Genomic DNA, 24418 nt, shown 5'->3' on the forward strand with positions numbered 1-24418 from the left:
AGTTTTAACCCCCCCGCAAATTCACTTTTGGCAAAATCTAAACATGGGAGACTTTAGCCCCAAGACAGAATATTTCTGATAGCGCTGGGCAACAGAAAACATAGGCTTATAAATGAAACTGTTTTAAATCTGAACTATAGTAAGTTTCCACATAGGGTATACTTGGTAGCACCTGTGTTGCTGCCCCCATTCAATTAAGTTGTCCATTTAAGTTAATTGTTGAGGTGGCAATGATGCATGATTAAGTTAACAGGAAAGTACAAACCAGCAGATTTCATCATACAATACTTTATCTTTTCCCATCCCACCTGATGAGTTGGCAGCTGGTGTGCTGTGACCATTGCTTATCATGCTGATTATAAACATTTCATTATTACCTTGTGCTCCCCCACATCTGTTTGTCATATGTATCTGTTGTCTCTTGTTTTCAACTTATAGTGTAAGCTCTTTTGGGCTGGAGAGGTCTTCTGGTCATATGTTTGTATAATGTTTAGAACAACAATGGCCCTGGCTTCTAGGCAGTATGGCAATGCAAATTAATAATAGTACTTCAGATGTATTTTCATGCACAATATTCCAAGACAGATGATTGTTAGAGAGCTACTGGTAGCAACCTGCGTTCTTGATAATGTGTCCAGACTCTTTCTTGACTTTCACAGTTCCCCCAACCTTGGTCCCCACCTTTGAGGGAATACAGTTCACAGGTTTGCTAAAACTACTAGAGGGGTTGTGCTATATCCCAAGGTATTTAAACAGTTTAACCTTTCCCCAGAGATTACTGTTAGAGACGGGATCAAGTCACAAAGTGTAGGAGTGATTGGATCTGGGGCTCTGGTGCAGGTCTATCTCTTGTTGCCAACAGCTATTTTAATCTTTAATGAAGCAGTCTGTTCCTTAGTGTGATTTGGAAAGGAACCAAAGCCCTGTGGTTTTGATTTTCACTTTATTTAAACACAAGTCAGCACAGAAGAATCATCCTTCCAGCTTGTTCAAGTCAGACTGCAGGTTGTTGCTAATCTAGGGCTGCATTACAGTCCTCTGTCATCAGTGTGCATACACAAAGAGAAGAAATCACTCTGAAATGGAAAGTTACGAACAAAAGATGGATGTAATGAGGTTCTCCTATTCACCCTCACTCTACAGGACCCCTGCGCCCACAAATCAGACAGAGACCTCTTCTGGGAGCAATCACCAGTGCCTTTTATTTACCAAGTCAGCTCCCACCGCCTTCTATTTACAGACTACTCCAAACTAGCAACCTGGGAGACAGCTAGCTTCTCCAGCCAGCAGGGACACACAGCACTTGGCTCCTCCCTTTCCTATCTCCATCCCCGCCCCTTCCTGCCTGCCTGCCAGCCCTACATAGCCCCCTGGCTAATGAGGCCCGCAAGTACTTCCTGTCTATCAATTAGGTGTGGCATACTCAGCCAGCAACAATTAATGCTTCTTAACTGGAGCAGGGCAAACAGAGGGCTGGCTCAGGACCTCCTGGCCAGCACCCTGTTACAATGGATAAGAGAAAACAGAAAAACAGACAAAAAAAGAAATAATCACTGAGGTGCCCCAGTTGTTATGCACTATAATGTTAGAATATGGCTTATGAAAATCTTCTCTAGACCAGTGTTTCTCAGTGACCAATCCATGGACCAATGCTGGTCCCTGAGATTTTCCTGAAACAGTATAGAAAGGCACCAAACCAGTTCCTGGTATCAAAAAGGTTGAGAAACACTGCTCTAGACAATTCTTCAAGCACCCAGCAAGCCAGTTTTTGGAGTCACTGGTTAGCACAGCAGCTCTCAGTTTTAGGAAGAGTATGGTTGACTAAGTTCAGAAATGCTAGGTTAAACAAAAATTATAATCTCCATCTATTGTGTTAGAAATGCGATTAGTGATCTTCAGAAATATATCGATGAAATGTCTACCTCTGAAGCCTGGGTGTGCTGGAGTCAGAAGATCTTTCCTCTTCAGAGGCTGAAATCTGTGAATATACATATTTTCCAAGTCATATCGCCAAAACGGATAAAACTGAAATAAGTTCACATTGTTTCAAACCTGATTTACTGTCTCCTTTATGGATGCGGCCTACCCTGGCTCTCTACCAAATAGATGGAAGAGCTCCAGAAAAGCCCACAGTCAGCTATTTGATCATCTAGTCAAGAAGAGGAAGCCAGGTTAGGGAGCTTTAGATTGAATTACCTTCCCCAAAACTTTTCTTCAGACAATCTCAGGCACAGCTTTCCTAGCTTCATATAACTAACTGGCCACAACAAAAAGAATAAAGAATATGAATGGATTGATTAGAGCTATTACTGATACCAGCAATAGCAGTGCTCAGAACCATACTAAGAAGTTAGAGCCTAATCCTGTAAGGTGCTGAGAACCTTCACCTCTCAATGAAATCTCTCTATTTTCAAAAATAGCAGCATAATCTCAAATCCATATTTAGGCACCTAAATGAACAGTCTGATTTTTAAAAGTGACGAGTGTCTTCCATTTATTTGGAAGTCAAAGGGACCTGCTGGCTGCTCAGTGCTTTTGTAAGTCAGATTGTTGAAATGCCTGAATAAGGATGTAGGAGTCAGACTTTAGGCTATTGTTTTTAAAAATCTTGGCATTGTTTTCTACTCAGAAATTGCAATAATATTGTGACTTATTGTTCAGATACAGCCCAGAAAGGTTAGTTGCTGCAGTATATTTATACTCTCTATCCAGGGCCTCATCTATTCTGCAAGTCTGCTGTAAACTGCACTGCTTGCCACAGAATTGTTCTCCAAAATCTGATCCTTCACTTCATGTTTTCTAGCTCTCAAGGTTGCTAAAATAGTCTTGAAAAAGTGAACCCATCGTAAACCAATATAGGATCTGACATAGTGATTAAACAATGGTGGGAGGTGGCATGTCATAGCACTTCTGCTCCTGGTAGCATTGTGTAGCTGTACTGGTAATGGTGCCATACCAGGAAAGTTTTAGAAAAATGCTAGTGTAGACACAATCTTAGGTTTAAAACTGACACCACTGAAAGTCACCAGTTATCTGTTCATTCATTACATGTTCTGTTCATTCCTGCTGAAGAACCTGGCATTGGCCACTGTCAGAAGACAGGATACTGGGCTAAGTGTAGGGTGACCAGATGTCCTGATTTTATAGGGATAGTCCCGATTTTGGGGGCATTTTCTTATATAGACATCTATTACCCCCTACCACCATCCCGATTTTTTACACTTGCTGTATGGTCACCCTAGCTAAGTGTACCTTTGGTCTGACCCAATATGGCCATTCTTATCAGGTCATATAGTTGTTGACTGAGTCCATGGTGAATCCTGAACACCAGGAGGATAATTTTGAATTGGAATCCGAGATGAATACAGCCTCACTGCAGACGAGGTGGGCTGGAAGTGATATGTTCCTACTTTTAATAAGAAGAAAATAGTCTGGACTCAACATTCTGGACTCCCTAATGCTTCCCTGGTAAGGATCTAGGCTGAATAGCAAAAAGGGATCTGTAATAGTCAAAATGAAAAGAGATGAAGGCATGAGTAAGGAATTCAACAGAGGCAATATCACGATTAAGATGAAAAGGTGGCAATGGCCATGATGGTGATAGGCAGGTATTCAAAGATGTAAGTAAAGAAAAGTTCAGGGTTAAGGATAACTCTGAATATTATTGGCCTTTCTTCTATTATAAGAGGTATCTTTATGAAAGTGCTATTTATCTGACATGATTTATAATACTGCAATGCGTTCATTGCAGTTTTAAAGCACAGTTTCACTAGATAGCAGAGTACACGGCAATTGCATAAAATATACTCTGTTTCTACTTTTTCATATTTTTTCCTCTTTATTAGCCAGTGTTACTGTTTCCTCAATTTCCTCTGAAAGTTATTGCTAACATTAATCTCACCAACGATTTATATCGAAAAGCACAAAGCTACCCACTGTAACAGATGTGGCAGAAATTTAGAGAAATATATAGATATGTCAATGAAAAATTATAGACTTTCCACAGATGTACGTTTTCTTCAGTTAAATGTTAAATTGTTTCCTTTTTAGTCCAAGTTGCCCCAATATGCAATGTTAGAAACAAAAAAATCAATGTTTTTTCAACCCTCCAGAAAGGAATGGCCTATAATTTATAGGTTTGTAAAAGTAAATTTAAACAGAACATAATAGTAGATTTTACAACAAACACTTTTTGCATGTCTCTTACAGAAGAAACATAATACATACGAGTGCTGCCAGGAAGAAAGTTGAAAACTGCAGTGTACAAGATGTCCTTAACACAAAAAAGGGATTAATTTGTTTGAAGAATCACCTTGTTTTGTCCTTCTTTCTAACCATTTGCTTTTTGCTCTTGGTTCTCTGTCTTCCTGTTAAGTACTATAGATGGTATATAAGGAAGAGTGGTTCTCACAACTGGCATGGGCAGCATGATTGCCATCCTTTATGTTTTAAATGACTGTCCAGAGTATCTCTCATTAGAGAATGTTTCCTTTGGGAGGTGAGTTAGCAGCTGAGGTGTGTTTACTGTTCTAGATGTGATCGGGCAGGTGAACAGAGAACAGGGTGGTTAGGTGGGGAAATGACTGGAAACAGTGTGTGAGGATATGTACATATAGGTGGGCATGGATGGATAACCATTGGTGGCTGGGTTAACAGTAGAACAGGTGAACTATTGTATAAACATAACCGAGAAACTTAAGAGACTAGCCCTTAATACTGTACAGGACGGTGTTTAAGAACATTCGCTGATGGGGCCCCCAGGACTGTATATGGCAATCAGGTCCTGGAAGCCAGATGGTCCTACCACATCCCCAAATATTTTAGGATATCATTTATGGGGAGGCTGGGATATTTTTTTGTTGGCATATGAAAGAACTATAAGGATTCAATGAAAAAAAGAAGCGATAACTGAGAAAGTAACAAATCATGTATCTTTGTACCACCTAAGATATATTTAAAAATGTTCAGAGGCCTGGCACATTAGACATATTGGTATGATTTACAGTAAAAGTGTAATTATTTTACTGTTTGATGAACTGGTTGGAAAAAAATCTCCGAAACCAAAATCAATGAAAAAGGGAAACTAAAATTTTCAAAAATTTAATCAATTATTGATCTTGTTTCCTCAGCAGCTGTCATTATTTGTATTATGTCAACACCTAGAGACCTCAACCAGGATCTGCTGTGCTGAGCTGCATGCAAACTAAGAGTCAAATACAATTCCAGCCCCAGAAATCTTAACAATCAGATTAAGGCCTGTGTAACTTGTAAGGGGATGTATTGAAGGTCAAAAGTATAACTGAGTTCAAAAAAGAATTAGAAAAGTTCATGGAGTACAGATCCATCAATGGCTATTAGCAAGATGGTAAGGGATGCACCCCATGTCTGGGTGTCCCTAAACCTCTGACTGCCAGAAGCATCAGAAGACAAGAGACTGGCCTACACAGACCATTGGTCTGACCCAGTAAGGTCATGCTTATGATGGATTGAGGCCTAACTCAGATTACTATAAAACATGTTTGTGATGCTTTTTGCCATGATTTTCATTGCTTGTAACTGGGAAAAAGTTTGGTGACTGCTTGTATATGGGACATCTGTGTCCTCTTTGTAATGAGGAATGACAAATGCTCAAGGGATGCTGGGAGCCTTGGTATGTCTTGTGAGCTGGGACGGTAACTCATGAAGTATGAATCCAGAGAAACTGCTGTAGGTCTAGAAGCTTCAGCCAATGGAGCTGACCACATTTGGGAAAGATTAGTTCAATATAAATAGAATGAATAGACTTTGAATAGCAATGGGTCTGAGCTGTAAAACACAGAGGCATATTTTCAAGGCTCCCAGGTTTAGAAATGCTTAGAGCTGAGGTTTCACTTCATAGAGAAGAGGCCTTAAATCAGAGTTGGAACATCTCTCCCTCCTTTCACACAGTTACGGGGTGTTCAGGCCTGGGGTTTGGCTGATCCCAGGTCTAATTTTTCATACCATTTTATGTTACCCTAAGTCACTCAAAGTAGGTGCCAACTTTATTAAAGCTGATAAAGGCCTCTGTTACAATGTGGTTTCAGACTCATACTGTAAAACAATGGAGGAGGTCATGCATGGGGAACAGAGGGCATCGCTCACACAGGGCATAGCAATGGGACTATTAACAAGAACTGTACAAAATTCAGCAACTTCAGTGGCCTCCCTCCCTACTCAAGTGTGAGGGACCACTACACTCTGCCACAGGTCTACTCTGAGCTCCACGGTACTGCCTAATATAGGGGGGCCTCTAAGGGGTGTTATATTATCTCAGTTATTACAACAGGGGCCATCCTGCCTGCATTTTAAGGGCTGTCCCTTATTTGAGGCCTAATGGCTCATGACCCATTTCCATGTAGGAACCCCTAAGAAGCATTTGATCCGGTAAATGCTGCAATTCAAAGGATTCCCTATGTATCGTGAATCAAGTAGTGTGGGGGTAAAACCCTTTCAGAAGAAGCTTTTTCCTCTGTTTTTCATCTGGTTGGTTTTTATTGCTCAAGTTGGAGGCAGAGGTTGCCTTAGGGTAACATTCCCAGGATTCTTCACAAAATTTACCAAGACAAAGCTGTTCCTCTGATGATGTCAGTTATTCAGCAAACATTTCCCTATGTATTCTGCGATAGCATTCCACTCCTAGGAGCTCCCATGCCTGCATAGTCTAGTGAGGTTTGGTCAAAGCTGTCAGGCCTTGCAATAGCATCATAGTAAAAACCTCCATCTGAAGCATAATCCTTCTCTGAGCTGTATCTGGGACAGATACCACCCTGTTACTCAGGGCTGTGCCTGAAGACATAATCTAGTGCAAGGTGTTTCATACTAGTCTTATACTTTATTTCCTCTTTGAAACCCTCCCTCCTCTTCCTCCCACCCCACCCCACCCCACCCCATCTTTAATGGTAGGATATGTAATATTATCTTCACCTAGGAGACAGGAAGGACTTGTGTAAAGTCTTTCTAGTTTCTCAGGCTTTGTAAACCTGATTATAAATGGAAAGATAGATCTGTTCAAATGCATACCTGCCTAGACAGGTTTTTTTAATATCATTCTTGGACAGATGACAGATGCCTGTACAATATTATTTATGGGCCCATAAGTAACAATGAAAATAGGGAACAAAAATCATCATAGAAATAACTGACAAGTCAGCACAGTGGAGAAAATAATCAGGAAAAGGATTTGGGGATGGTCAGACATAAATCACTAAATCTGTCTCTACAATATTTGACAGTAGTGTTAAAAAAAAAGCAAACAAGCTAACATGAAGCTATTAACATTTTCCGGTAATTTGACAGATATTTTGGCACTAATAAGGCTACATTAGGATGAACCAGTGTATTCAATTTGGCAAACCTGGTTATAAAAGGTTGAGCTAGAATGGGTACAGGAGAGAGCAGCACAATTCACTGACGGGTTTGAGGTGCACATTATGAAGAAATAGTTTTAAGATGTGGCCCATTGGAACCTAGAAAAATAGGTCAGTGGGATATATAAGCTGCTGAAAGGACACGAACAGTTGGATAGCAATGGGGTGTTTGAGAATGAAACTAATTTGAAAATAAGAATGTAAAGACTCAGGCTGAGGAGCAGTTAAGGTGTGATAAGCAATTCAGGTGCAATTTCTTTACACAAATGTTGATTTGACTATGGAGTAAATTCACAATGCTGGCAGTAGACATTTGTTCTGTAGAATAAACCTAGTCAAAAGGGAGATGGAGAATTTCAGATACAAGCAGACATGGAGCAGTGTAGTCAGTCATTGAATTGTGGAGTTCATATATTTAGAGATAGCTGTACTGCCATATTATTCCCCAAGTAAATCTTAACTGACAGTGCAGTCATTCTCCAGTCTCTTGATGATTTTGCAGATCACGGTCATATCTGACCCTTTCATTCTATGTAGAAAGCTGAATGTTTCTGAAGAAAAGCAAACAAGGATGAACGCAGATGATGTTTCAGATGCCCTGTCCTAATTAGACTCTATCCTAGCACTCAGTGCTTTAGTAATAAAAATTTAGACTTAACATTCATGAGTTACTCTATTCCATGTGAGGGAGCTTTTTTACAATTTAGAATGGAGTGGGATAACAGTTAATGGCTGAGCAATAAACACCCCAACTAACTCACTACTGAAGCCTCTCCTGTGGTTAGCCGGATGTACTGGGCCATATCCAGCTTGAGTAATTATGTGCTGCTAGTTATGCATTTGTTCTGTGTTAACTTTACATTTGGTCTGTTACAGTACAGCTGTGAAACATGTACATTCAAACAATTAATAATAAAGAAACTACAATTCTTCAAATTAGGGAGTTATAGAAGAGTTCTGAAAACATCGTAGAGAGACTACGTAACCAACAAAAAATACTGGAGATGATTGGAATTTAGCAAATGCTACATAGAGATCATATGAACAGAAAGATTCAATTTATTTACAGGGCACATTTTAAGAGGTTCAGAGGGTAATGCATGTTTATGGAGACTGGAAGTGAGGGCTGATGGTAGAAGAACATTAGGCAGAAAATGAAGATCATGGCCAGATGGTGTGGCAGCCAGGGTGGATCAAAAGGACTGTTCATCCACAAAGAGCTAAGCAGAGGATCATATGGAATGGGTTACTATGGTTGCAAATCTTCAGTGATGGAGATGGACATTTCTAAGCAAACTAATATGTACTTCTGTGTGTGATGCCTTAATAACATGTAGCTTTGTCCTGGTAAAGATCACATGTAAAATTATACTTACAGGAGAAGCTGGGCATGGAGACTATTTACATGTCATTATTATAATAACGAATGGCAGCTTTCCATGGCCCAGGTTGCTTTGCCTTCTGGTAAAAGTCTGCGGAAGGGGACAAAGCAAAAGGAAATCTCCACCAGGAGAGGAGTCCAGTGTAAAGGACGAATACTTAGAAAACAGGAGACACTGGGAAATCCAGAGGTGAAGATGAATATTTATTTAAATTCCTCCCTATAATTATAATAAAGTGACTTCTTATGGGTTATTAAATAAGGTGTTAGTCTTAGTCTGGATCTGTAAAAGCAACAATCCTGTATGTGGCCTATTATAGACTAAGTTTTTCACAGCATGATGAGCGTGGGGTGAAATACCCACTTTCTCAAGTGGTGTGTGGAAAAATTCAGGGGGCTTATATATAGCAAGCAAAAAAAAGCTTAGAGATAACGAGTAGTTCAAATCAGGAGGATGAGGCCCTGTTCTACAGCAGTTGTTGTGAAAACAAAGGGAGGAGAAGCTGGTGAAATTTTCTGTAATTCACAATGATCTGCTATGAATTGTTTATTCATTGATGTTTGAAGTCTCTCAGCAGTCTGAGCAGGAAGTTTTTTCCTGAAGTTTTTTTTGTGGCTGAAGTCTTTTGTTTCTGCTCCCTTGTTTTGTGCTTGAGTGTGTGTAGGTGTTCAGAGGTTTTTGTGTATTATATTTTTTGTATATTCTTTGTGTATTATATATATCCATACCCCTCACCTCCACCACTTATGCCTACCCTTGCCCACCAGCCTTCCATCCTCATCCCACCACATCCGCCCACAATCTCATCCACAGTCAGCAGCCACCAGACAACACCATCTGCTACAAAACCCAGAAGACACCCACCAACTACAAACAACACCGAGCAAATTCAACAAGACAGCAAGGAGACAGATCCAGAGAAAGAGCAGTACAGACAGCCAGCAGAAGAAACCCAAGAAAAGAACAAAGCAAGAAAACACAAGAAATCACATACAGTCCTACAACTGGCCCCCACCACCCACCCCCCAGCTAAAACCCCTCCAATCATGCATCATCCATCTACCCACCATCCCACATCATCAGGCCCACACCTTGCCAGGCAGGCCACAGGCAGCCCAGACAAACCTGCAACACAACCTAACTTCACACCACACTGCACACACGCCAACACAACACACCATCTCAGCTCCAACAACACAAAACCATGCCAAAACCTACAACCCTCGATGCCCCACAACACCATCACACACAACAACATCACTCACACTAACACCATCACATCACCACACACACCCACCACCAATCCACCCAATGTTGCCATCAATATATATGCCATCATATACCAGCAATGCCCCTCTGCTATGTACACTAAGGAAAAGGAGGGGAAAAAAAAAAGGGATATAATTAGGCAATAGGATAAACAAAAAGGCAAATATGAAAACACAACCTCCTGGCCACACACAACCCACACCACACTGCTGCAGATCTTAAAAAAAAAAAACTTCAAACAAAAAAGAGAAACTCAAGAAGACTGCTGTTGCTCAGTTCATCTGCATCATTTGACACCATCATCACAAACAGGATTAAGCAAAGATGAATTGAAGCAAGCAATTACAGAGTTTCTCCTCCTTCCTTTTTCTTTCCAACCTCAAGAACAGGGCCCTCCTCCCCTCCTGAACCCTACTATCTCGTTATCTCTGCTGCTTGCTTGCATATATATATAAAACCTGCCCCCAACACACCACCACTTGAGAAAGTGGGAAGGTCATTATTCAAAGCTCTCATGCTGCAAAACGTCTGTTAGTCTATAAGGTGCCACAGGATTCTTTGTTGCTTTTATAAATCATGATGGAGAAGCTGAAATACATTACTGGAAACAATTTTAAGCTAATTCCTACAGATCATTGTTTCTTTTGTTCATACAGTGCATTGTAATTTAGTCAAATGTGAATTCCTGGAGCTTTCAACCTTAAAAGGAATTAGATTTAGGGAAGAGAGGAACGTTAGTCCATAATTGGCTATAGACGCCTACATACAATGCAAAATAATTTAAATTACATTCACCATGAAGCATCTGAAAGGCAGTTTTTACTTGGAGATAGAGAACACTAGTAACCTGAGGACCATTCTTCAGCTGGAAGCCATTATCAAGCAGCAAGAACTGAGAGAGCTAATCTAAACTAGGAGGACTAGCTGTGGGAGTAATTACTCTGTACTGGCAGCACTGAGGGCTGCTGCTAGTCAATGTGTAGTTTGAGCATGTGTCCTTTACTATGGCTTTGGGCATGTTGTGCTTGTGAAAGAAGCTAATAAAACATATTTTAATATCTGTGGATATCCAATTGCTTTAAGTGCCACTTGCTGTACACAATGCAAGTCTTACAATTACGAGCACTCAGAGGTGTTTGCAAGTTAACGAATATTCAGGAAGAAAGAAAAAATAAAAAGTGCTGCTGAATAATAAAACCATAAAAACATTAATGAACTGTAACTTGATAGTCCTCACCACAAAGTAAATCAAGTCGCTTCTCGGCAAAACTGGTTTATTAGAGGGACAGCAATAAAATAAGCAGAACATCACAGCCTGTTCAAATGAAAAACAAAATAAAAAATGACTCAAGTATTCGATAAGTGTTACATGGGGAACCATTTTTAATCTGCATTGAATGCGGGAAGTGTTCATCTCCCCTTCTCTTGTTTATATGGAGAAGCTCAGTCTAAGGTTATATTAACAGCACGTGTTGGAGGGCTTGCCCTTCACCCTCTCCCCTAGTTCTTGTCATGCAGACAGAAAGCAGAAGACCGGAAGTCTGAAGCGCAGACAATGCGACGTTTATTGGGGTGAGTTTCCAAGCAAGCATATTCCGAAGCCCTTCACACCAGTCGGGTTTATCTCTATATGCAATAGAGTCTATTCCCCAGTGTTCCATTCCCAGCTCTGACGCCGAAGAGCTTTTACCCTGCGTCCCCCTTCCCGGCTCCGACGCCGCAGAGCGTTTACCCCATGTCCCCCTTCCCGGCTCTGACACTGCAGAGCCTTGCCTGTGTCCTTGTCCCTGTTCCCTATTCCCATTCCCCTGCCTTAGCAAACATGATTCCAATTTCCCTTCCCCGCCACTTCCTGTTTGACCCCAGTTTATATAGCAATATTTTAAGCTATATCTTAACCAATCATTTTACTGAAATGTAACTAACCAATCCTAACATATTGTAACATAATTCTCTAACCAATTACATCCCACTACCCTAATTAACTTACACCTAGCAAAATTAATTATACAGCAGACAGAAACAATTAGAGAACCAGACAGATTAACAATAGAAAAATGGGGTCCCTTAAGATAAAACCATACAGAAATGAGGGTTTCACAACCACAACCATTGATAAATGATTTCTTGCCAGACAGGATGCTATCAAATTAAGTCTTCCTTAACCACCTTAAGATCTGTTTCTTTGTCTGGTGGTGATGGGCACTATTAGGACAGGATTGTCTTCCTAACCAGATTATGTCAATGTGACTGGTTTGGAATGTGAGGATCAGACCATACACTTCCCAGCTTATGGCTGTCCCTGCTGCTTAGCCAAAGGCCTTAGCCTAAGAACAAGGCCTCAGACTATCCTAGTGAGAGAAGGCCCATATACAGGCAGACTGTGATTTTGATTCTTTGTTTTTATACCCTTGTAACTAGCTAAGTGATAAAAATACACCTAAGTTCTTAAAGTATAGGCCTTTACAGGCAGGCCTGCATATCTATATTCTAACAGCATGCACGACACCCAACCTTTGTGTTCATTTGAACTTTTCAGTCTAATTGGGGATTTCTAGAACACGGACAAATCCTTACAAAAACAAAGAAATAAACCACAACAACCGCAAATTGCACTAATGGACAATTGATTCAGCAGTGACTACTTGCTGCTTCGACTAGATGCAGTGAGGATGTATATTCTGTGGGATCAGAGTCATAAAGGATCTCTGAAGGAAAGACTTGATACTCTAGCACCAAGCTGCACGTCCGTGTCTAACATTAACTATGTCAAGCTCTCATGTTAAAAACCTTAACAAAATATTTGCATTGAATATATATATTAACTGTTCTGCAAGGTGCCAAGGGCAGCACAAAGCTGGTGTTCAATCTGTCTGGAGGTCCTATTCTAAAATAAAAGAAACAATGGCTCAAGCCCCCACTCAGAGCCTCATTTTTACTTGCAGGGAGCTTAGAATAAAACCTCCCAAGTCCCTTTTGCAGGTTCCTTCCCACTTGCAGAACTCAGTCGTTTTTGGGTATATGGAACACAAATAATTTCTCTTCTTTTTGAGGCAGGGAAGAAGGAGAATAAAAACATGACAACCATTTATCTATATTTGCATGCAGTAAAAGTAACAAAACCCAGTCAGTATGTCAGCAGGATGATCAGTACCAAAGTTCCAATTATTAATTATCTGGCTTGTTAAACTCTGGAACTCTTAGTTCACCCATTTAAAAATCCCACTTATGAGGTCAGATAGACTCAGTGGGAGTCAAGTTCTTCTCTGCTTGGCTGCTCTACTCCAGTAAAGTCTGCACGGCCAAGTCCCACTGTGACGCACAGCTCACTGGTCCAGTTCTGCAACATCAGCATCATGGGCAGCACATGAAATGCCTGTTGAGGGAGCTTAGCCCTTGGCCCCTCCCCTTCTGCCCAGGGTCCCGCCCTCCCCAGCAATAGTTTACTGTCTGTATACTCCAGACCATATCTTACACCATTTCTGTGTCCTTTCATGCGTACAGTTACAGTCACAATCTGTTATCATTTATACAATCAGTACAGAGACAAATTCTAATTAAAACAACAAAACACAGGATGTGGAACTATGGGCATGCAACATAATCATTTATGTAAATGAGGCTGGCCAGAGCTGGCTTTTCCCCTTGTCCCTATAGAGGGAGCAGAGCATTCCGTCCCTCTAAGAGCCAGTCTACATTTGAAATGTTACAGTGGCACAGCTACGCCACTGTATCTCTTCAGAGTAGATACTGCCTATGCAGATGAGAGGGGTTCTCCCATTGGCATAGGCAATGTACCACCCTGAGAGGAGGTAGCTAGAGTTAACAGAAGATTCTTCCACTGACCTAGCCCTGTCTACACCAGATCAGCTTAACTACATTGCTCAGGGGTGTGTATTTTTCACAACCCCGAGAAATGTAGCTGGGTTGACCTAACTATTTAGTGTACACCAGACCTAAGCTCTGGGATTTACATCCATATACAATGTGTGTGCATGTGTGCATCTCCCCATGAGATTATTTGTGTGTGTGTGTGTGTGTGTGTGTGTGTGTGTGTGTGTGTGTGTGTGTGTGTGTGTGTGTGTGTGTGTGTGTATTTAAGGCCAGACTTATTTACATAAATTATGTAAATACACACACACACACACACTCACACAAACCCTATTCCGTGTGGGAAGTCCAAAGATAATGGACATGTAAGAGAACTCTGGGACACGTTTGTTGACCCAGTCTGTGACTATGTGTAAATTTATGTTTGATATCTCAAGCTGGCTACTTTTACATTAACTCAAATCTTTTTCCATTCACACAAATGATTAATTAGACCATTTATTGAATTTAAAGACTCAGGGCAGAGTGACTTACAGAATGGATATTTTTGTTTCTGGAGGCAACTTGAACATAACTCTGTGGTTGATTGACGTTTTATTACAGTCCCTTGTTTGTGGGTCAATATGAATGTGTTCGTATGTATGCAATCAAATTAGAAGTAGGCTTGAATTCCATGAGCAAAGACTCACTCTACGTTCTGGTTTTCTTGACCACTAACAAATTAGAGTGGTCCCTATAGTCCAAATTATGTTAATCTCCTTCTCCAAAGTACATGCCTCACATAATCTAGGTAAAAATGATGGTTCACAGTAGGAGGAATGTTCAGGAATCATATATCTTGGGCTATAGCACAAGTCTCAGTACACGTATCTAATCATAGCAGCAATACTCCCCAAGTTCCTTTCTCAGAATTTGTACTACTGATAAATTAAACTTTAAACACACACTGAAAATTGTGACTGTTGATATACTTACCATCATCTGCCGTTGTTTAATATATTAGTGCTTACTGCTGCTGGGAATTACAAAAGCAGGATGAGATGTTTCTTGCAACATGTGTGAAGCATGTACATTAAAAATATTGAAGCAGTTCATTATTAAACATATAGACTCCCAATCATTGCACATCCTGTACAGATTACAGATGGGCCCCAAGTGGAAAGTCTGGATCCAGATCTGAAAATTTTCAAGGTGGTGGTGGTGGTGGTGGTTTCAGATCCAGGGCACTCGTTCAGCTCAGTTTATGCAGAGAGGGGCCAGCTGTGAAGTTTGGAACTATTTCAAAGTTCAGCTATGTTCCAGAATTTTGGCTCAGGCCCTTCTCTGATTTAAATGCTGTTAAAAAGTGAAAACACCCATTGAATGTATCATGGCCATAAGTAGCTGTTTAGATATAAACAATGGGTGAGATATTCAAAATATTGTTCTGCTTCTTTTGACACCAGTGTCATCCCTATGCTGAGTGGCAGCAGATGTCTGGGGCCTTTCAGGTTGGCCTTCCAGTGGAGGAGAAATCAGTGATGCGCAGTGTGCATATACTGTAAGAATATTTACACACATATGCCAGTCATGAAATGAGACAGTCAAACAGCAAGCAGGGCAATCCCTTCAGCCAGGAATTTAAGCCTAACATCAATGCCCTGTTCCCAGAGAGCAACTCTACCTCAAGATTTGACTCTAATCAGAGGCCAGTGCAAACAGCAAACACTCCTGCTGCTCACACAGCTCCTTCTCTCCCCAAGCTGCCTCTACACGAAAAAAATCTGTGTAACTCACACGCTTACACTGCTGCAATTTATTATAATAATAAATTAATTCATTATTATTTTGAGAGAGAAGCAGTGGGGAAGAGATATGGATTTGTTGAATCCTGTGTGTTTCTACACACTGGCAGAGCACAGCGTAGGACACTTAGTTAGAACGGCCAAGAGGCATCTAGAGAAGTGGGGAGAGTGGTAGTTATTGGACCCGCTCAGCAGCTGTCTCCGAACTATGCAGAGAGTTTCCATTAAGGGCAAACAGGGCAGCAGAACAGGTTCCACATATGCATCATCTGAGAGCTGAGCCAACTGGAGCTCCATAGGGAGAAGGTTATAAATAGGGAGAATTAGACACAGACCCACGGACTCAGCAGCTGAACAATGCAGGGCTAAGATGTATCTGCTGTGAGAGCTGCATCTCAGAGCCTGTGCCACTGGATCCAGACTACAGACTGGATGGGACTGGAATGGTTGCTGCTGGCTTTGAGGATCTTCAGACCACTTTGCTGAGGAGGATTCGCGAAGTTTGGAGGGGAACTGTGGGGCTGTCATTCTCTCACTCTGAGGAAACCAGGTGACACACATGTACTTCTGATGTCATGCTGAAGGGACTGAGAATTCCTCTCCAGGAACAGATCAAAAGGGAGTGTGACATGGTGGCCCATGGGTGCCAGCTGGCTGGAGGTTCACGATTTAAAAGCAAGTTCTGCCTCAGACCTGACAAACTCACTACAACTAATACACTACTTTCATGGTATTTATCTACAAAGGGTAGCATGGGTAGCATACCCACCAGGCCCTTTAAATTGCCACCAGAGCCCCACTGCTGGAGCCCTGGGGTAGGGCTGCAGGACTCTGAGGGCTATTTAAAAAGTCCGGGGCTCCTGCTGCTTCTACCACCCTGGCCCTTTAAATAGCCGCCAGAGCCCCGCTACTACTCCAGGGCTCCAGCGGCTATTAAAGGGCCGGGGCGGTAGAAGCAGGGGAGCCGTGGGCCCTTTAAATAGGGGCGGCTCCAGGAGCTATTTAAAGGGCCAGGGTTCCCGTTGCCTCTGCTGCCCCGGTCCTTTAAATAGCTGCCAGAGTCCTGCTGCTTCCCCAGGGCTCTGGCAGCTATTTAAAGGGCCAGGGCGGTAGAAGCAGGGGAGCCACGGGCCCTTTAAATAGCCCGCAGAGCCCTGGGATAGCAGGGGGCTCCAGGGGCTATTTAAAGGGCTGGGGCTCCAGCTGCCTCTGCTGCCCCGGTCCTTTAAATAGCTGCCAGAGTCCCACTGCTTCCCTAGGGCTCCGATGGCTATTTAAAGGGCCGGGGCAGTAGAAGCAGGGGATCCCCGGCCCTTTAAATAGCCCCTGGAGCCCTAGGCTCCTGCTGCTACGCCGGTGGGGGGGGGGGGAAAGAAACTTGCGGGTTCTGAGGGGGGCAGTTGGGGACAGGACGTGGGTTGGGGTCGGATGGGTGTGTGAGGGGAAGACAGGCACATGGGGCTTGTACTATACTCAGCATGCGTTTCCCTACAGGGTCTTCGGCAGCACTTCGATGGCTGCGGGGTGGTGTGTGTCTTCACTCACTCCAGGTGAAGGACCTGCCGTCGAAATGCCGCCAAAAACGTGGAGCGAGTGAAGACTCTCCTTCCCGCCCCCCCCCACACCGAAGAGCCACCGAGGACCCGATAGGGAACCGGTTCTTAGGATTTTGGGAGCTCATCACTGGGCGCAGGCAAGACTCCCTTGGGCTGGAGGCAGGGGGCACCAAAGTGGGTCACAGCCGTGGATGCCCCGAAAAGCATCACACGGAGCATGGCTGTGTATGTGTGTTCATGTGTATGTGTGTGCACGTGTGTGCGCCAAGGCATACCTATGTAATAGCATCAAAGTGCGCAAGCCTGGGGAGGCAACACCAATAGAGTTACCACATAATAGTTGTTCAAGAAAAGTTTTCATGAGTGTTCCAAACGCTGGCTGCAGATGTTTATATGTCATGCTCAGTGGTTTAATGCTGTGTAATTTTTTTTAATTTAATTAAAGTCCTGAAAAGACTGAGCTCTGGCCTGAGCTTCCACAGAGAAGTAAGCTGACATGCATAATTAGTTATGCATAATATTACCACCTGGCCCATTACGCTTACATAACCCAAGACTGACAATAGGGCATGTCTTTCCAAAAGTCAAAACTTGCTCACATACTTGGGAAAAAGAAACTGAGACAGTGTGACAACCTTGCCTGGCAACACCTGACATAACGAGATTGAGCTACAAAAAGTTTGCGTTTGCTCATTTAAGTGTATTGTGCAACTGAAATTCCAGGAAGTTGTGGTTCAGTGCACTTTCAGACACTAATTGCTGGCATCACATATCTTCCAAGACACTGGAGTGTTGGGAGATCTGTGACTACAGGCACAGAAATGAAACCAACAAAAAAATGTTTCTGTGCCACTTACATCCATGTCAGGCAACTCAAGACAAGTGAAACACTCATTCATTAGCTCCTTTCCAGCCACTCACCACTCAAACTATAGAATCTGTACCTACATTTTCTCTCTGTAAAAAGGGGTGATCTATCAGGCCTTTTCTGCCCCCACTGGAGGCATTGGTGCCCTGACACCACCTTGCTCAGGCTGGGCTACCAACAAGATTTAATCCTCCAGAAGCCTAGAAGGGCCAGGAGAAGCTGCTAACCAATCTGGAGCTAGCAGGCCAGTTAAGAAGGCTTGCCTGCTTCTACTCAAGGGAGTATGGGTCAGATTGAGGCGGAGGAGCTCTTCAGTGGTACCTCAGAACCCCAGGCCAGGTCAGGTCAGGGACTTGCCTCAAGTGCTGCAACTAACCCATTGCCTTTGAGGTTTTGTTTATTTAAAGGTGCAGAGAGCCAAATTCTGAGGTCTGTTTATTTATTTAACTGTATAGACTTAGAGTCTCACTCTGCGCTTACAGCATGAACCACCCTATGCTAAGCAAAAGACCAAAAATTGTAGATCAAGCCTGGAAGTCCCTTCAGAGCCATGTAAGGCTTAGCAGTGGGTGCTATGGAGCAGCTCCCCCCTGTGATGGGGGCTAATGGTGCTTCCTTTCCTCACAGTGGGGTTGTGAAGATAAATAAGTTTGCGACGGACTCAGCTACCATGGCGACGGGGGCCATATAAGTACCTTAGAGCAGTAGATCTCGAACTATCCCTTACTAGGAGGCGGCCCAGGTTTGGGCTATCCTCCCCCGCCCCACAGTCCCTCACCGGGAGGCAGCCTGGCTCAGGCTCTCCTTCCCCTGCAATCCCTCAGCTGGAGGCAGTGAGGCTCTGTCAGACCCAGGGCGGCAGGACAGAAGTAACGGTAGCAATGGGGTGCTAAGTTTGCTGTGAAAAGTGATGACAAATATCACTTCTCAAATCGCCACCCATTATGTGACTGCTGGCACAGTGCTGCCTTCAGAGCTGGGCACCCAGCCAGCAGCTACTCTCTTCACTTTTCCTTCAGAGCTTGTGGCAATATGTATATTTGTGGAGTAGGCGGGGCATAAATGACTACAGATACAAAGAACGAGGGCCCAATCAAATAAGTTTGAGAATCGCTGCCTTAGATAGGTAGATATTTGAATGGATTGCTGATTGAAAGTATAGCTATGAAGATAAAAACCCCTGTTAAAACTCCCTCAATCATCCATTTGCTGTCTCATGTCTTTTAACATATTACAAGTGCCTACTAGAAAACTTGGACAATTCCCTGAAAATATTCAATGAACAATAATGTTTCCTTACATAAATGACTCCACAGACCTTCATGGACAGGTCCTGAGATCATCAAATACTTCATAACATTTTTTTAAATAATGAATTTTTTTCTAAACACCCAATGTTGCAGCTCAACTCTACACAACAGGCAGCCATGTTTTTTAAAGTCTCCACACTATATGTGAATACACTGGGCATATTGTTTAAAACATCAGTACAGTTCTTTTCCTCTTGTACATCTAGGGTAGATGCATGCCCCCTTTGTGCACACAATTGCACGTGCAGTTCATTTACCAGTTCACACAAATGCATTTTTTGTCATTTCAACTACCAGATTGCATGCATAACGCTAATATTTGCACATGCAAATTAGACACATATTTAAGTCCTGAGGAGTCAGAAAATCTGGCCCACAATCCTCATATTTCAAGCATTTACTTGTTCAATACATTTTATTCCCTTTCCACCACTTGAAAATCCACTTACAAGTCACATTAGTTATTGACAACATATCTATCCAAATTCCACCCTACAGCAGTTTCCTAGGTAACCAGCACATCGGCAGAAAAACACTCTACACAACAGAATGACTTAAAACTCACTTTAACTATGGTATTATTTTCCATCTTTTCAAAGCATGCAAAGATACAAAAGCTGCTAAAGAATTTAAAAAAATGACAAATGCCAGTGGGAAATTACATTCATCCCCATTAGTATTAAACTTCATCTAGAGAACTGTAAGCCCACCTGAAATCAGGGTAGGGTTGATTTCTAGTGTGATCTGTGACTTCAAATGTTTTTGAATGTAGCATCTTTTTACTTTTGCCTTCCTTTCAGGTGCCCTAACCTCATCCTTCTTCAGGTTCTGGATCTGGACCATTACTTAGATGGATTCTGGGGTATGGTGGGAGCTGATATTTTGATTTCCTCTCCCCCAGTTTCTTCAGAGGGCAGAAGACAGTCAATCCCCAGCAGGTCTTCACAGGGTTACCTGGAAGGGACTGTTGTCCCTTGTCTATAGGTCGGTTTCTGGGGGAAGCAGCAGTGTTTACCCACGTAGACCAGCCCTTAAAAAGATTTCTATAGCAGAATTGCTTATGCTCACCAACTCATTGTGGGTCATGGGATTTTGGAGCCTGCAGGAGCAGCTCTTGCGTTGATGTGAGAAGCTCCTCTGATCCCGTGATTTTCAGAGCTGGGTGTGCAGGTAGAACTGCCAACTACACACCAAGGAAGAGAGAACATGTAATCCTTACTTCATGATTGCTAAGGGACCCTGGGAAGAATGTGTATATGGGAGATCAGTGTGGGGGAGGAGCAGAGAGGAAAGGGTGGTGGTTATGATTTCCCTTGTTACCTGGCTAGGAATTATGGGCCCGTATCTGTAGCCAGCTCAGAAGCAGAGCTAGCAGTGGCAGAGTATTTCCCCTCTCTTGCTTTCCTAGTCTGCGTGAGTGAGAAGGGGACAGCAGATTCCTGCCATCCCATAAGACCCCTTGGGTGGATTGTGCATGGGCTGGGGGAAGGGGAAGCATGAGGCCTGGTCTACACTGGAAAGGATTTGTCAATATGGCAACACCAGCAAATCCTTCTTGCGCAGACAGTTTATACCAGCAAAAAAGTGCTTTGTCAATCGAGCTCATACTGGGTATAGGCTAAATAAGATAAATAAGGAGATGGGGAAATTGTGGGGGGAAGGGGCTGGTGCAAAGTGCCCTATTGGAAGGGGGAGGTTTCTTGTTGGTTCAGGAATGTCAATCAGAACAGATTGGTCTGATGTCAGTCTCTCTGAGCAAAATCTATTTCATGTAGCCCACATGAACCAAACCCTTCAGGCCTCGCCCACCGTTGCTAATAGGAGAGAGACGGAGCTGCATAATTAGAGGCTTTACAGGTACACACCCTTCCCTCATTATTGATAATTGTAGTATTTTGTTGAAGGGGTGTATAACTACATATGGCTGAAATATAGCTGTAAGTACTGCCTGCTCCTGGCCCCGTCCCAGTGCAAATTAGAGCATTTTCAGATCAGCTGTAATCTATCGCCATCTCCAATGGTCTCAAGGGGCTATTTTGGCAGCCAAGAATCACCAGGACTTAAGGACATGCCAGCCATGTCCTCCTTTCCCTAGCCATGACCTCCAATACCAGCAGCTGGGAGGAGGGCATTATAAAAAACCCACTGTGGTGGTTCAGTATCACCCGAGGATCTTCCTTTGCAGGACATGAGGAGCCTCTAAAGGTCGGATGGGCAGGGTTTAGGACAGCTTTATGCCAGGGACTAGCACCACACCTCCACAGAGTAGGATCTGGCCCACTGTGTTAGTTGATAATATAACATTGTACAGTTGCAGAGCACTTTTCATCCTGAAGGCTCCTAAAGCACTTTATAGCTATATAAAGCAAGCATTGCACTCACCACTAGCTGTCAATAATAAGTCTCTCTCTGTTGCCCAACTGGCACTTTCACTGAAGGGCTGTCAAGGTATGACAGCTGTTTTAGTAGCACACAGCAATAAAACACAGCACTTTGGAATAGGAAATGAAGAATGTTCTCTCGTATTGCCGCTGCAGGCTATATGTAGGAAGGCAGCATAAATTATCCCTGATATGCGGGTGAATATGCCTCACCAACTATATTTTGGAATCTTTAATTCCTTCAGTTTTATTTTGAGCTGAAAGCATTTTTGATACCTTCTGCCGAACATGATACTTGGAGATTAAGGGCCAGAATCTTATTAGTGAGGGTACACTGGCTTATTTCCAATTAAGTCCATGGAACTACACTGATTTATACCAGTGTGTGTGGGGGGGTCTAGCCCATAATCTATACTATCTCAGAGAAAAATGTGTCTCCTGCTGAATCATGAATACAGTTTCTTTTTGCATCCTGGGTTTTTCTTGGAGCTCTTCTGTCAAAATACTGGATATTGCTGTTATAGTGAAAGCAGTACACGTTGTACCATGGTAACATGAGCCTAAGATAGTCAATAATCAGCAGTTTCACTACACTTATAAATATACATGCAACACATGGGAAAACACTATAAGATGCACTGCTCCTAGCGTCATCTATTGAAACTGAAAAAAAAGTTTCAGTAGCATTTTTTTTCTTCACCTCAAACTGCTCTTCCCTTTAAATTGACATCCAGTAAAGGAGGAGAGAATATTAACAATGCAATGATAGCAGCTTTTGTGACCCAGACAAAACCAAGCAGCACTGGAAATCTAATGAGAAAACACTTTAGTAAATTTTCCAACTCAAGCATGTTAGGATGAGCTTCAGAGAGAAATTTTTGTCGCTTTTCTGAATGTAACCACACCTTTACATGAGCACCCATATCTAATCTCGATCACTGCAATACCCCAATCCAATGGCACAGATTAAATTCAGAATCAGACTGGATGATTATCCTGACCCCATTGAAGTCCATGGGAGTTTCGTCATTGATTTTAATGAAGCAAAGTCTTCACATTTCATAATGCAGTTTCACCTATGGTCGTTTGAAACATCAGTGACATCTTGTGGCCTATTGAGTTAACCACACTCTCCAAATTCTATACTAAAAATACATGTCCTGTTACACACACAAGGCTAGCATCTAACCCAGGGGTGGGCAAACTTTTTGGCCTGAGGGCCGCATCAGGTTTCATAAATTGTTAGGGGAGGGGGTGGTGGCCCACCCCCCCAGGACTCCTGCCCCATTCAACCCCCCCTGTCCCACCTGACCGCCCCCAGACCCCTGCCGCTCAATCCAACCCCTCCTCTCATTCCTGATGGCCCCCTAAGGACCCCTGCCCCATCCACCCCGCCTCCTTCCTGACTGCCCCCCGGGACCCCTGCCCCCCATTCAACCCCCTGTTCCCCCCTCTGACTGCCCCGACTCCTAGCCACACCCCCACCCCCTGACCACCCCCCAAACTCCCCTGTTCTCTATCCAACACCCCCCACACACTCCCTGCCCCCTTACTGCGCTGCCTGGAGCACCGGTGGCTGGCAGCGCTACAGCGGTGCTGCCCGGCTGGAGCCAGGCCATGCCGCCGCCACACCACTGCGCAGCACAGAGACTGGGTCAGGCTCTGCAGCTGCGCTGCCCCAGGAGCTCACAGCCCCACCGCCCAGAGCATTGCGCCAGTGGCGGGGCGAGCTGAGGCTGTGTGAGAGGGGGAACAGCAGGGGAGGGGCCAGGGGCTAGCCTCCCAGGGCAAGAGTTCGGGGGCCGGCCACGGGCTGGATGTGGCCAGCGGGCCATAGTTTGCTGACCTCTGATTTAACCCCTAGGACTGAATGAAAAATTCATAACTGTCATAAACACTTAAGTTAAGGGTTAAGGTTTGTGTTTACCTGTAAAGGGTTAACAAGCAGTACCTGTGAACACCTGACCAGAGGACCAATCAGGGACAAGATAATTTAAAATCCCTGTGGAGGGAAGTTTTTTTTTTTTTTTTAAAAAATAACAGAAAAGATTTATTAAAGAATAAAAAGAAAGTAAACTGTCTCTGTAATACCAAGATGGAACAATCCACAGAGTCTAACTTATAAACCTCCCCCTTCTTTCTCAGTAAAAGCAAAGTAACAGCAATCAGGAATAAAGAATTCCCCAGCAAACACACAATTGTGAATGTAGAAATCAAATTATAAGACTAATCCGCCTTTCTAATTAATACTCACTATTGGATAGTAGGAACTACTCCAGGAGAACTTGGAGACATGTTTGGCCTCTCTTAGAGCCAAAGAGAGCACACAGAGCCAACAAGGAACACAGACAAAGGCTTCCCTCCACAGAGATTTTAAATGATCTTGTCCCTGATTGGTCCTCTGGTCAGGTGTTCACAGGTACTGCTTGTTAACCCTTTACAGGTAAACACAAACCTTAACCCTTAACTAACTGTTTATGACAATAACTAATAATTTATTTGATTAAATTTAGCATTTTTGCTGTTTGTAAATAGTCTGAGAGGAGTTTACCACCTTTTCAAATGTGTTCATTATTTAAAATTATTTGCTAAATAATTTCTACATATAATTAGTTGTGTTCAGATTATTTATCTGCAGTTTGTTGTGAT

At 43.0% G+C, this 24418-nt stretch overlaps 1 long non-coding RNA gene across 1 annotated transcript; it reads right to left on the reverse strand.

Moving 5' to 3' along the window:
* Positions 1–987: 987 nt before the first annotated feature.
* Positions 988–24064, reverse strand: LOC120400235. Its single transcript, XR_005595634.1, has 3 exons — positions 24024–24064; positions 1923–1978; positions 988–1076 (listed from the first exon to the last, which is right to left on the reverse strand). It is a non-coding gene; the product is annotated as an uncharacterized LOC120400235 (long non-coding RNA).
* Positions 24065–24418: the final 354 nt, after the last annotated feature.

Source organism: Mauremys reevesii, linkage group 3 (genome assembly GCF_016161935.1).
Source record: "Mauremys reevesii isolate NIE-2019 linkage group 3, ASM1616193v1, whole genome shotgun sequence".
Classification (NCBI taxonomy): domain Eukaryota; kingdom Metazoa; phylum Chordata; order Testudines; family Geoemydidae; genus Mauremys; species Mauremys reevesii.